The sequence below is a fragment of the Callorhinus ursinus genome, unplaced genomic scaffold (assembly GCF_003265705.2).
Source record: "Callorhinus ursinus isolate GAN/ISIS: 27379988/994484 unplaced genomic scaffold, GSC_fseal_2.0 scaffold1, whole genome shotgun sequence".
NCBI classification, from domain to species: domain Eukaryota; kingdom Metazoa; phylum Chordata; class Mammalia; order Carnivora; family Otariidae; genus Callorhinus; species Callorhinus ursinus.
Window position 1 is genome coordinate 116004403 of NW_027397063.1, and position 13106 is coordinate 116017508.

General features: G+C 42.1%; 1 long non-coding RNA gene across 1 annotated transcript in view; it reads left to right on the top strand.

The window, feature by feature from the left end:
• The window catches only part of LOC141373994 (uncharacterized), a 62642-nt gene that overhangs the window by 31540 nt on the left and 17996 nt on the right, over window positions 1-13106 (top strand). Inside the window, exon 6 of the long non-coding RNA XR_012380503.1 lies at window positions 788-983. This is a non-coding gene — a long non-coding RNA (uncharacterized lncRNA). The remainder of the gene's footprint in view (window positions 1-787; window positions 984-13106) is intronic.

Genomic DNA, 13106 nt, shown 5'->3' on the forward strand with positions numbered 1-13106 from the left:
GGGTAAACCAAAGCATAGAGGAGGGCACTGCTAGAAGGCAGAGCAGGTGAATGCTTCCCTACTTTTTAATCCATAATTTGGGAAGGCAGTGTTTGTCTTTTTTCCTACTTCCCTTCTCTCCATGAAGAGGGACTTCTAAAAATAATTGTAAAATATGTACAACATAAAATTTTGCCATTTTAATTGTTTTAAGTGTTCAGTTCATTAGCATTAAGTGCATTTGCATTGTTGTGCAATCATTCCTCTATTCATCTCCAGAACTTTTCCATCATCCCAAACTAAACACTCAACACCTATTAAACATGAAGAGGATCTTCTAATCTGGCTGGATTCCAGGCTATGGGCTCTTGTTTGCTAGAGGAGGTCACAGTGTGCTTGAATGTCAAACACATAGGGGTGGCTTTCTTTCTGGCTTTTCCTTCCACCTACATAGCAGGAGGGATGAGCTATGTCAAGGCCTGCCTCCATAGGGGAGGCCTGGAAGTCTTTGTCCCTCCACTTCTTTTTTATGAGAAAGTACTGAGAGAGGGCTGGTGGCTGGTTAGACACCCCCCCCCAATCATTTGTTGTTTATTTGAACTTCAAATTTAACCTGTCTCCTATATTTTTATTTGCTAAATCTTGTATGCCTAGGTACGGAGAAGGCAGCCCATTGACTTGGGAGGCTTTGAAGGACCCTGACAGCAGCAGTGGACACCAATGCCTGGCCATACGGATCAAGCAATAGACTAGCAGAGACTAGCGTGGAGATAGGACACTCTAGTGACACTCCATTTCCTCATTCCAGTTGCCAGGATGGAACCTAAACTGGACCTCACATCCCACCTGACCTTAGATTGTGTTGGGTGTTGGAGGATGAGAACACAGAGAGAATCCTGAACTGGTTGAGTATTAACCCGAAGGGAGCCAAGAGAAAAAACCTAAAGGTGACTGAATTACCCTGCATTGGCAAGATGAAGCGGAAATGAGCCCTTAGCACCAAGGTCAGTTACAGCATAATAATGTCACGTTTTCCACATCTGAGTGAGTGAGTGAAAATTCGTACCTGCTACAGATAAAAGATGGGACTGATGAGATTGTCTTGGAGGTCTCCTCTGTAGCAATAGTTTCATAGCTGTAGAGTTGAGACTTGAGGCTCTTGAAGGATAAGTAAGACATGGATTAGGTGAGGATGAGAGCATTTCAGAAACCCTTGTTGAGTGCCTGGTTCCAGGAGACCCAGCAAAAGGGAATGGGTGGGAAGAGGTGTGAGAAAAATCATGACCATTGTGTGTGTGTTTTCAGTTTGCTGCTTCTTAAACATTTGAAGTTGAGAACTGGCTAGAGTTAAAGATTATCAACAGTGAGAGGCAGGCAATTTGCTCTGATTAAGCTGATTTAAGAGCTGTTTCTTTTGTTTTTTAATTATTGAAGTATAGTTGACATTCAATAAGAACTGTTTTCTTTTCTTGTTTTTTAAAGATTTTATTTACTTATTTGTCAGAGAGAGAGAGAGAGAGAGTACAAGCAGGAGGAGCAGCAGGTAGAAGGAGAAACAGGTTCCCTGGTATCATGACCTGAGCCAAAGGCAGATGCCCAACTGAGTGAGCCACCCAGACGTCCCAATAAGAGCTGTTTTCTTAAGGGAACTATGAAAGGATTTTCTAGGGAATGAACTGGTGAACAAGCACATTTTAACAGGGAAAGCCACAAAGGATGCAGAAAGTCTGAAAGCCAAGGGAATTGTTGCAGGGTGTGCTATGCTTAGCTTCCTGCCTAAGCAAGCAGTACACGCTGCAGGCACAGTGGGTTCTGTCTGCTTGCAGAGAGGGTGGAAGGCTTGGTTGGGTCTCCCCCAACTCTGCAGAGGAGATCTGGGGCCAAGGGTGCAGCTTTGTGCTCTGCCTAGCAGCGCCACGCTCATCAACAGCGAGAGAGCACAGCAGTGGCAGGGTACCGGCTGGAGCAGGAGCCCACAAGGCTGTTCCCGCCCAGTGAGGAAGAGGTGAGTCATGGCATTGGTGACCAACTCCCTTCAGGGGAACCCCGTGGGCTGACACAGGGAGCAGGAGCGAATTGTCAGGCTGGAGCACACAGGCAAGCAGGATGTGGCTGACACTCACCAGTATATATCAGTACTATTGATCAATAGTCACACCTATAGATTTATATAGGAAGGAGTGAGCGCTGCTAGTAGAACCCTGCCACATATATATCTTTATTGGCTTTGAAGGCCCTTATAAAATACATGGAAGGCTAAGAGGAGAGGTGTGCAGAAGCTATAAACATGTCACCTTCCATTTTAAAGGTTGCCCCTTGTGAAGAATAATGAAGAATGAAAATTGAAGTATTGGCTACTCCCACTGTTAACTAGCAGGCTTTGGTTTTTAGATTGTGGCTTTTGATACCAGCCCTTCTGGCAGAGATTACTGAGTGCGCTGCATAAATCTGGGGAGACTTGTTTGACAGGAAACACCTACCTACTTGAGAGATTCCACCCAAAATTGGAAGGAGTCGGGGGGGGGGAATAAAACCATGAAACCTGCTATCACACAGCACAAAAGGAATATGAAAACAGAGACACTTTTAGGTGGAAGCACCCAGTAAATGGGTTCGAGATCTGTACACTATAGATCAGGTACAGAATCTGAGAAACAAAATATAGTCGACATTTTTAGACCGTGAGGTGAACATAATCCCATGGAGATGGGGTGCAGTGAGAACTAATGTCTGGCCTGGGCCTGTCATACCTGTGAGAAGAGTGTCAGGAAGGCTAGAGCTCAGAACAAGCCAAAGCTTGTGGTTTAAAAAAAAAAAAAAAGGCCAAAGACAAGCAAAAGTTTTTTAAAAAGCTATGTTAGGGGCAAGTAGAGCATGGAAGGTGTAGGCCTGCTGTTTGGGAAATTTAGTGCAATGTTTGTAGATGATAAAGACCCGGGAGAATGACACGGAGTGTAGCTTCTGTCTCCTCCAGCAAAAGAATGTTTTTCAAAATCCATAGAGCCCAACTAATAGAGGAGAAGGAAAGATAGGGGAAGTGATCCAGCCTCCAAATACTTACTTGCTAGGGATGTGCTTGCTGAAAAATTGTTGTTAGCTAATTGGGTGCAAAAATGAAGAATGGTGAGGAGAAGAGATCTTTACACAAAGGGATTCAAGTACTTATTTTAGAAGATCCCCTTTATGTGGGCTATCCCCTCCCAGCACTCCAGGAGTACCTGCTAGGCTTAATGGGCTGGCCTTGCCCTGCCACCTGCAAACCCTCTTAATGCCAGGTTACAGAGAAAAGGCATAAGAAAGTTAAGCCAGCAGATTACAGATCAAGGTCAAAAGCCCTGCCGACTTCCCATTTGCAAAGGTAGGTGCATGGGGCAGAAAATGTGGAGGGGCAATAGGAGGTCCTCTGGTGCTGGGATAGGGGAGGGAGCGACCATATCATTCTCTGCTAAGCTGACACCTGTTCTCAGCAGGTGATTTAATCACTAATCTCTTAAAATAGCAGCTTGTTTCCTAAGCATTCTGGGTTCCTAGTAAAAACAGCTCTTCAGTGATTTCTTTTAAAGAGTCATAACTAGTCATAGCATGAAATACTGAGAAAATATTTTGGATAGCATGAAGAATTTAAAAAGTCAACTTTAACCTCATTTTCTAGAGATAGCCTCTGTTAACATTTTCTTTTATAGTGCCTGTAATTTTCCCTGTTGATAGCAGGGCATACATAGGATAAAAACTTGGAATATAAAGAAAAGCTTAAGGAATTAAATGAAAACCACTTGTAATGCCACCACTGCTGATATTTTGATAGTTTTCCTTCCAGTCTTTTTTCTTTGCATACACATATATACATAATACATAGATACGTTTTTTTAATAAAATGAATCATGCCATACATACAGTTTTGTATCCTATTTTTTGCACTTGAAATTATATCCTGAGCATTTTCCTTATCATTAAGTGCTATTTAAGAGCATGATTATAATTGTCATCTGCTATTTTACTGTGCTCCAATTCATCTAACCATTACTTGGCTTGTTTCCAGTTCCTCAACATTTGAAAATAATGCCATTATAAACATCCTTGTATGAAAATCTTCGCTTAGGATCCATTTCTAAAGGTTGAATTACTAGGTCTGAAACCAGGGACATTTTTGAGGCTTTCGGTACATAATGCTGCCTTGTACTCCAGGAAGGTTCTATCACTTCGCTCTGTCCAGCTCCCACCCCAAGGGGCAAGTGAGCCCCCCTCATGTCTTGTCGACTTGTCTTAGACTTGCAGTTTCTGTCAGACGCTTCAAGGCCTCCCTGCTTTGTGCAATCCCATTGCACCACTGCCATCTTGTGTTCTTCCTCTGTGGCTTTTCTAGGGAGAGAAGACATTCTGGTCCTTGGAATATTTGAAATGCTCTCCCTAGAGGTCTCCAAAGACTTTTCCTGCTCTGTACTGTTTTTTTTTTTATTATTATTATGTTATGGTAATCACCGTACATTACATCATGAGTTTTTGATGTAGGGTTCCATGATTCATTTCTTGCGTATAACACCCAGTGCTCCACGCAGAACGTGCCCTCCTTAATACCCATCACCCGGCTAACCCATCCCCCCACCCCCCTCCCCTCTAGAACCCTCAGTTGGTTTCTCAGAGTCCATCGTCTGCTCTATAGCTATTTTTATGTTTGCTATGAGGTGATATGTATTTCCCTCAGTTTGGTGAGCTCGGTAACTGTCCTTCTGGACCCAGCTCAGACCTTGTCTCCGCTGCAAAGCCTCCTTTGACATTCCAAGCTGGTTTAGGAGCCACTTGGCTTTTACTCTCCTCAGTCCTTCTCATGTCAAAGCACTTGTCACAGTGTGCTATGTGCTCAGCTGCCTCCCCTCCAGATGAGAGCTCCATAAGGGTAAGCCCATGTCTTTATTTTATTATTTAAATTCAATTAGCCAGCATATAGAACATCATTAGTTTCGGAGGTAGAGTTCAGTGATTCATCGGTTGCATATAACACCCAGTGCTCATCACATTAAGTGCCCTCCTTAATGCCCAGCATCCAGTTACCCCATCCCCCCACCTCCCCTTCAGCAACCCTCAGTTTCTTTCCCACAGTTAAGAGTTTCTCCTGGTTTGTCCCCCTCTCTGATTTCTTCCCATTCCATTTTTCTCTCCTTTCCCCTATGATCCTCTGTGCTATTTCTTATATTCCTCATATAACTGAAACCATACAGTAATGGTTAATTCCCTGATTGACTTATTTTGCTCAGCATAATCCCCTCCAGTTCCATCCATGTCAATGTAAATGGTAAGATTTCATCCTTTCTGATGGCTGAATAATACTCCATAGTATATATATGCCACATCTTCTTTATCCATTCATCTGTCGATGGACATCTGGGCTCTTCCCATAGTTTGGCTACGGTGGACATTGCTGCTATAAACATTGGGGTGCAGGTCCCTTTTCAGATCGCTACATCTGTATCTTTGGGGCAAATACCTAGTAGGGCACATGTCTGTTTTCACTGTATCTTCAGCGCCTGACACTGCATCTGGCAGATGTGGATATTCAATAAATGCTGAATAAATGCTTACCTTATTTTAAAAATTCTTGAAGATTCATCTTTATTTCCAAACCCTGTAGTCCATCCCATTCTCCCTAAATGTTTACTAAGAGTTTTTCTGATTATATAAAGATGTAGTTCTATTTATTTTATTTTATCTTATTTTTCCAACTTTGAGATATAATTGATACATAACATTGTGTAAGTTTAAGGTATATGACATGATGACTTGATATACATATATATTGTGTAATAGTTACCACAATAGGTTAGTTAACACATCTATCACTTCATATAGTTGTCTTCTATGTGTGTGTGTGTGTGTGTGTGTGTGTGTGTGTGTGTGTGTGGTGAGAACGTTTAAGATCTACTCTCTTATCAACTTTAAAGTATATAGTACAGTACGGTTAATTATAGTTACCGAGTTGTACATGAGATCCTCAGGACTTATTCATCTTATAACTGGAAGTTTTTACCCTCTGACCAACATCTCCCCATTTCCTCTAACCTTCCCTCACTCCCCAGCACTGACGACCACCATTCTATTCTCTATTTCCATGAGTTCGACTTTTCTGGATTTCACATATAGGTGAGATCATACTGTATTTGCTTTTCTCTTTCTGACTGATTTCACTTAGCACAAAGCCCTCAAGTTTCATCCATATTATTGCAAATGACAGGAATTTCTTTTTTATGGCTGAATAATATTCCATTGTATATACATACCATATTTTCTTTATTCATCCATCAATGGACCCTTAGGTTGTTTCCATATCTTGATTATTGTAAATAATGCTTCAATGAACATGAGAGGGCAGATATCTCTTTGAGATAGTGATTTCATTTCCTTCAGATAATACCCAGAAATGGGATTGCTGGATCATATGGTAGTTCTATTTACAGTTTTTTGAGGAACCTCCATATTGTTTTCCATAGTGGCTATACTAATTTATGTTCCACCAACAATGCATTCCCCTTTCTCCACATTTTTGCCAACACTTGTTATTTCTTGTCTTTTTGAGGATAGCCATTCTAATAGGTATGAAGTGATACCTCACTGTGATTTTAATTTGCATTTCCCTGATGATGACTGATGTTGAGCACTTTTTCATGTACCTGTTGGCCATCTGTATGTCTTCTTTGGAAAACTGTCTATTCTGGTCCTTTGCCCATTTTAAAGTTGGATTATTATTTTTGCCATTGAGTTGTAGGTGTTCTTTATATATTTTGGGTATTAACCCCATTAGCAGATATATGATTTGCAATTATTTTGTCCCATTCTGTAGATTGCCTTTTCATTATGTTGATCAACCATTTCTTCTGTTCTGCAGAAGCTTTTCAGTTTGATGTAGTCCCACTTGTTTAGTTTTGCTTTTATTGCTTGTGTTTTATGTGTCATATGCAAAAAAACATTGCTGAAACCAATGTCAGGGAATTTTTTCTTTATATTTTCTTCTAGGAGTTTCATAGTCTTGGGTCTTACATTTAAGTCCTTAATCCATTTCGAGTTAATTTTTGTCAGTGGAGTAAATTATGGGTCTAGTTTCATTCTTTTGAATGTGATTATCCAGTTTCCTTAGCGCCATTTATTGAAGAGACTATCTTTTTTTTTTTTTTAAGATTTTATTTATTTATTTGACAGAGAGACAGAGCGCACAAGCAGGCAGAGTGGCCAGCAGAGGGAGAGGGAGAAGCAGGCTCCCCGCCGAGCAAGGAGCCTGATGTGCGGCCTGATTGCAGGGCCCCAGGATCATGACCCAAGCCAAAGGCAGAAGCCCAACTGACTGAGCCACCCAGGGTCCCCAAAGAGACTATCTCTTCCACATTGGATATTCTTGGCTCCCTTGTCAAAGATTAGTTGCTTGTATATACATGAGTTTATTTCTGGGCTCTCAATTGGGTTCCATCAGTCTATGTGCCTGATTTTATGCTAGAACCATATGATTTTGATGACTAACTATAGCTTTGAGGTATAGTTTGAAATCAGGAAGTGTGATACCTCCAGATTTATTCTTCTTTCTCAAGATTGCTTTGGATATTTAGGGTCTTTTGTGATTCCATACAAGTTTTAGAATCATTTTTTTTTCTATTTCTTTAAAAAATACAGTTGAAATTTTGATAGGGATTGCATTGAATCTATAGATGGGTTTGGATACCAGTTACTGTATTGGTTTGGGTACCTTGCATTAAATCTATAGATGGTAATCCTTGCTTGAGAGAGAACCTAGAGTTGATTTGAGGCACCACCCCGCTAAAAGCAACAAGAGAAGGAAAAGGAATGAGGAAATGAGACAGAGGAGAAATAGATCAGAATATAAATTATAATTTACATTTCTGTATGATTTTATAGTTCACAGTGTTCTGTCATACACTTGTGGCAACTCTAAGCCCCCTCCTGAAAAAGATGAACCTTCATGCCAGATGCCGTGATGGCACTCTGTATCATCTTCCAGAGTACCTCTCACAGTTGCTGGTATATAATTATTAGTGATCACTAATATATCCCCAATACCTAGCACAGTGCTCAGTGCATTGTAGCTATTTAGTAATTGTTTATGAACTCTGAGAAAAAGCATTATTATCTATATCATATAGATATATCATTAGAGAGTTGGTACTTCAATCTAGGGAGCTGGATTCTAACTTTGGTGCTCTTTCCAGTAGACATCAGCTAATGTAGGGCATTTTTTTTTCCTCATGGGAAAAATATGAAAGTGGGAAAAAAATGGAAGGGGAGAATAATAGGGAAAGAAGAGAAGGAAGAGGGGAAGAAGAAATCATAGAGATGGAGAGAAGTGGTTTGAAACTGATACCTTGATGAGGAAGTGAGGATAAATACAGACTCACCAAAGATGGACTTTTCTGAGCAGGACTGCCTGACACCCAGGAGTGGATGTGTGATGAGGTGGATCACAACTATAATTTCCATGCTGGATTCGTACACATGCACAAATGATCAAGAAGTGTGTCCTGCTGTGATCTTACTAGAGTAAGTACTGTAGCAGGCAGTCTGCTAAGGAGCAGGAGAACCAAAGGCCAAGGTTTAGTCAGGTAACAATATTGGGTGTCATCACCACCTTGAAAGCTCATTCCAATTCTCCTGTTGATAAGCAGGAGAAAGGGAGACCAGACTAATAGATGACATGGAACAGGATTAGGTAACCAAGTACAGATCTAAGCTTCTAGGGCTGGATTTTGAAGTAGAAAGTGATATGGGTAAGGTTCATCCCTCTAATGTGCTTCTTATATGGCAGAATGGGCCACCAGCAGGACTCTGGCAGATACTTAGGCTTCCACTTGCTGTGTTTCAGGGCCCCAGTATGGGTGAGACAGAACCCAATATTTGGGCGTTCGGATATGGTCTCACATTTGCTTCCTTTAAGGCAGACAGGGAAATCTTGTGACTGTCCTCCCCATAGCAGGGCACCTCTGGGGGAGATCACTTTGTGTTTACTCATGTGCCTCCAAATCCTCTCATTTTCCTCATGAGCCACGATGTACAAGAGGTCATGGAACACTGCCCTAGCCAAAACTCTTGTAGGGAGGGAAGATTAAGTGTGAATATGGACATGTCTCTGTCTGGGAAACTTCTCATTACCTAGTCCCAAGATTTATTAAAAGGGGCAGATGGATCTAGTCAAGTTCACTGGGAAGCACCTCTATAGGTACAAGAGATTAATGGCTTTCAAATCTGTTAGGCCAGTGATTCTTCAGATTTAATGATTAGAGTCTCCTGGCAGGCACATTAAAACAGTTTCCTGGGCCGTTTCCCCTGAGACTGGAATTCAGTAGTTTGGACTAGGGCTCATGCACACATTTTTGATGAGCTCCCAGGTGACACAATGCTTCTGGTCCGAGGCCCCTACTTTGAAGTCACTCCAGAAAAAGATGGGAGAAAAGCAGGGGGAGGAGAGGTGGAGATAGACTACCAGACTCTCTAGGGTGTTCATTTGTGTATGGGATAACCATGTGTGTGTGTGTGTGTGTAGGGGTTGTTTTGGCTTTGCCCGCGTTGGTTCTTGCTCTCCCCTACACAATAAGGAAACTCGTTCCTTGGAGTTTAGAGGGGCAGAAAATGGAGACTAGGGGATGGAGAGAGAGCTGGAGTGCTGAGAAGAAAGAGAGAAGGTGGAAGCACAGGAAGCTCAGGACCTAGCGATAGAAAAGTTTTCCAGGCAGTTTGGGGCGGGGGGCGGGGAGGGCACATGTGAGAGCAGATGTGGGGCATGAGTGAAGTACATGGGAGGGGAAAGAGGAGTTCTCTGAGTGCCATGGCCCTCCAGGTGCCAGGGTATGAATGGAGGCCACGCAATGGTGTCTGAGAAATGCAAGAAAGAACTCAAGTTATCTTGAAATTAATTTTTTATTGCTGGATGGCATGTGTCTTAGGGTATGAAGCTGCTCTGAGTCTTTGGCTTCATTATGGTTACAATAGCATGATAGTTCTGAAATATCGTATGTGGGAGACTGGGGGGCCCAGGGCCCAGCAGGTCCCTCCTCCTGATTAAGTCCCTTCCCTGTTTCTCGCTGGGCCAACTGTTGCAATGTTTCTCTGCTGATACTCTGTCTTGAGGCCTGGTTCCTGCAATCCCTCCACACACAGCCATTAGGCTAATAAGCCTAAACTAGAACTCTGAATGTAATAGCTAACCTTCAGTGACTTCTGCCCAAAGCCCTAGCGTTAGGACAGGCTCCCATTTCCCCTCCTAGCCTCTGGAGAGATTATTACATGTTCCACTGACTATTGATTTTAACCAAAATACCTTTCAAGGCAGTCAAGACCTCAGATTTCTTATTTCTATGGATGCTTCCATAATCCTTTCCAGCCACATGTACCTCACATACCACACCTCTGTTCCTTGGACATGTACTTACAGTTTCTCACCTCCATGCCTTTGGACATGCTATTCCTGCCAGCTAGAATGCATTCCTTATCCTCTCTGCCTAGAAAGATACGGGGATTTTTAGTACTTCCTTGGCTACATTCTTCAAGGTGTAGCTCAAATGCCTCATCTTCTAGGATTCTTCTCTGATCATCTCAACTCATCCTTCCCACCATGGATCGTTCTTTGTACTTTCCTGTACTATAAACTCTGCTTATATTGTGATGGTCTGTGTAGTCTTGTCTGTCCACCTCAACCTGTGTCATCCAAAATGGTGGCCACTAGACACATGTGGTATTTAAATTAATTAAAATGAAATGAAATACAAAGTTCTCTTTCTCAGTGTCATTAGCCACGTTTCAAGTGCTCAGTAGCCCACGTAGGTAGTGATCACTGTATTGGATAGCACAGATAGAGAACCTTGCACCATCACAGAAAGTTCTAGTGGACAATGATGGGACCGTGTATCATTCACTCCCTCTCATGTTTACTGAAAAAAAATTAATTGCATTGAACCAATTAAAATTTTATTGGTTGTTTTGTATTGATTTTCCACCCAGCACTGGAGCTTCATTTTTTCAGCTTCTAAAAGGCTTGCTTTCTCTTTTGAGGATGGGCTATGTTCTGTTGAAGTGAAGCCCCATCTCCCTTTTCTGTGGGTTGCCTTCATTTCAGAGCCTTTCTGAGAGTTTTTTGGTGCACCATCTTCCCCTGAGAGGTGGCCCAGGTCACTTCCCATGGCTTAGCCCTTGAACAGCATTCATTTGTAATGAGGCCTCTGCCTTGGAGGGAAGAGCAGAGTTTCAGGAGAGGCTGCCTATCCTAGACAGACCTCACGCCTGCAGGGGGCAAAAGACATGGACACAAGGACTCCTATGACAATCAGCAATGGCATTTTGAGTGATCTTTCTCATTAACTTCTTTCAAGACAATTGTCTGTGGAAGAGGCTTCCGGGAAGCACCCACAAGGCCAGAGTGACCACAAGAGGGCACCAGTGCACCTTAAACAGCCTTTACCTCCCAAAACCTTGGGAACATTTCCTTGCGATGCAAGGGCAGGACACACATCAGATGAGAAGGGAACAGAAAAAAAGAAAAAAAAATCATCACATTGTTCTGTCTAACTGGAAGGCCTGCTTACCATATATTTATGCATACAGGACCTCCTTAAATATAGGAATCATAAGAACGTTAGACAATAATAGGCAGACAAGAGATTAGATTGAAAATACTTCAAGTAAGAACGTGAATAGGTCAGTAGACTTTAAAACGGAATAAACCTCACTTCGAAGCGAGGTAGCTATGGAAACATTACCGAAATCATTCTGTTACTTCATGGCTGCAGTGGTTTCTGCAGCCAGAAAATGCTGTCAAGGGAGGACAGAATATTATTTTCTTTTTTTCCCCCTCCAGTTTCATTGAGAAATAATTGACATGTAAGTTTAAGGCATACAGCATGATGGCTTCATTTACATATATTGTGAAATGGTTCTTATAGTTTTCTTATAAATAATACAACACAGGATCCTATATGGAAAGCTGCAAGAAATTAGATTTCAGAGGTAGAGATGTTTCGATAAAAACACCAACAGCTTTAATTTGGTTTCTGATAACTTAGCTCTGGGTTTGCATTTGTTAAATTTTTCTCTATTTCTGTTTTCTGTTGTAGAAAGAGAGCTGGTGAGAGATTTATTTCCATATCTCTGAATATATTATATATACACGTATGTGTGCACATTAAGCATGGCTGATAGAAGTCACCTTCACCCCTGTTATGACCCGTGTGGGGGCAACTGAACTATATGTAGCACTTAGACAAGGGGTTTACTTTTTTGTCGTGGGTAGGCCTGAAGCTATGCTGCCTCAAGCCCCTGGGTTCTGCCACTGACTCTCCAAGACCCTAGAACCTCTGTATATGCTCTCAAGCTTCCAGGCAAACCGCAGTGACCGCAGAAAAGTCATTATCATGGCTGTTCACTGACCATGCTCATCATGTAGGTGGAGGTGTGGGGAAACAAAGTAGGTTGATATAAGAGGGTTAGGTGTTTGGAAAGCAGGGTAAATGTGATAAGATTTGGTAAATGTCATGGTGGTGGGTACTTGGGACCAAGAGTGAAATTTTGGCATTATTATGAGGTCATTCAGCTGGGGGCCCAGCATGCCTCTCTCCTGGCCTGATGAGCACCTCTTCTCCCCAGAATTCCAAGGGAACTGTATATAAAAGGAACACTAATAAATTGGAAACCAAATACTCAATTTGACAATGTAGCATGCTCTAGTTGGAAACTGCATTTTCCACGTGCCTGAGGTCTCAAGACTAAGAAGTGGGATTTCCTAGGTTCACATGAGCCTAAATATTGGATTATTACTTCTACCAGCCTGGCCACATAGAGAAAGGAAGTCAGAGAGGTGGAAGTGTGTAGCAATATACAGAGCAGGCCATGACTTAAATGGCATGTGTGGAGAAAGAAGAAAGGAAAAGAGCGGAGGAGCCCTGCATAATTATTTAAAAAGACAGTGGTCAATAACCTGAGGGTGGGAGTGGTGTAGGAATTTTGTACAGTCAAACTTGTCTTAGGGAAAGAAATCTTAGGTTCCTCCTAAGAAGTGGATTGAGTAACTTCAGTGAGCATCAGAATTACCTAGAGGCCTTATTTGAAACACAAGTTGCTGGGCACCACCCCAGGGTTTTTGATTC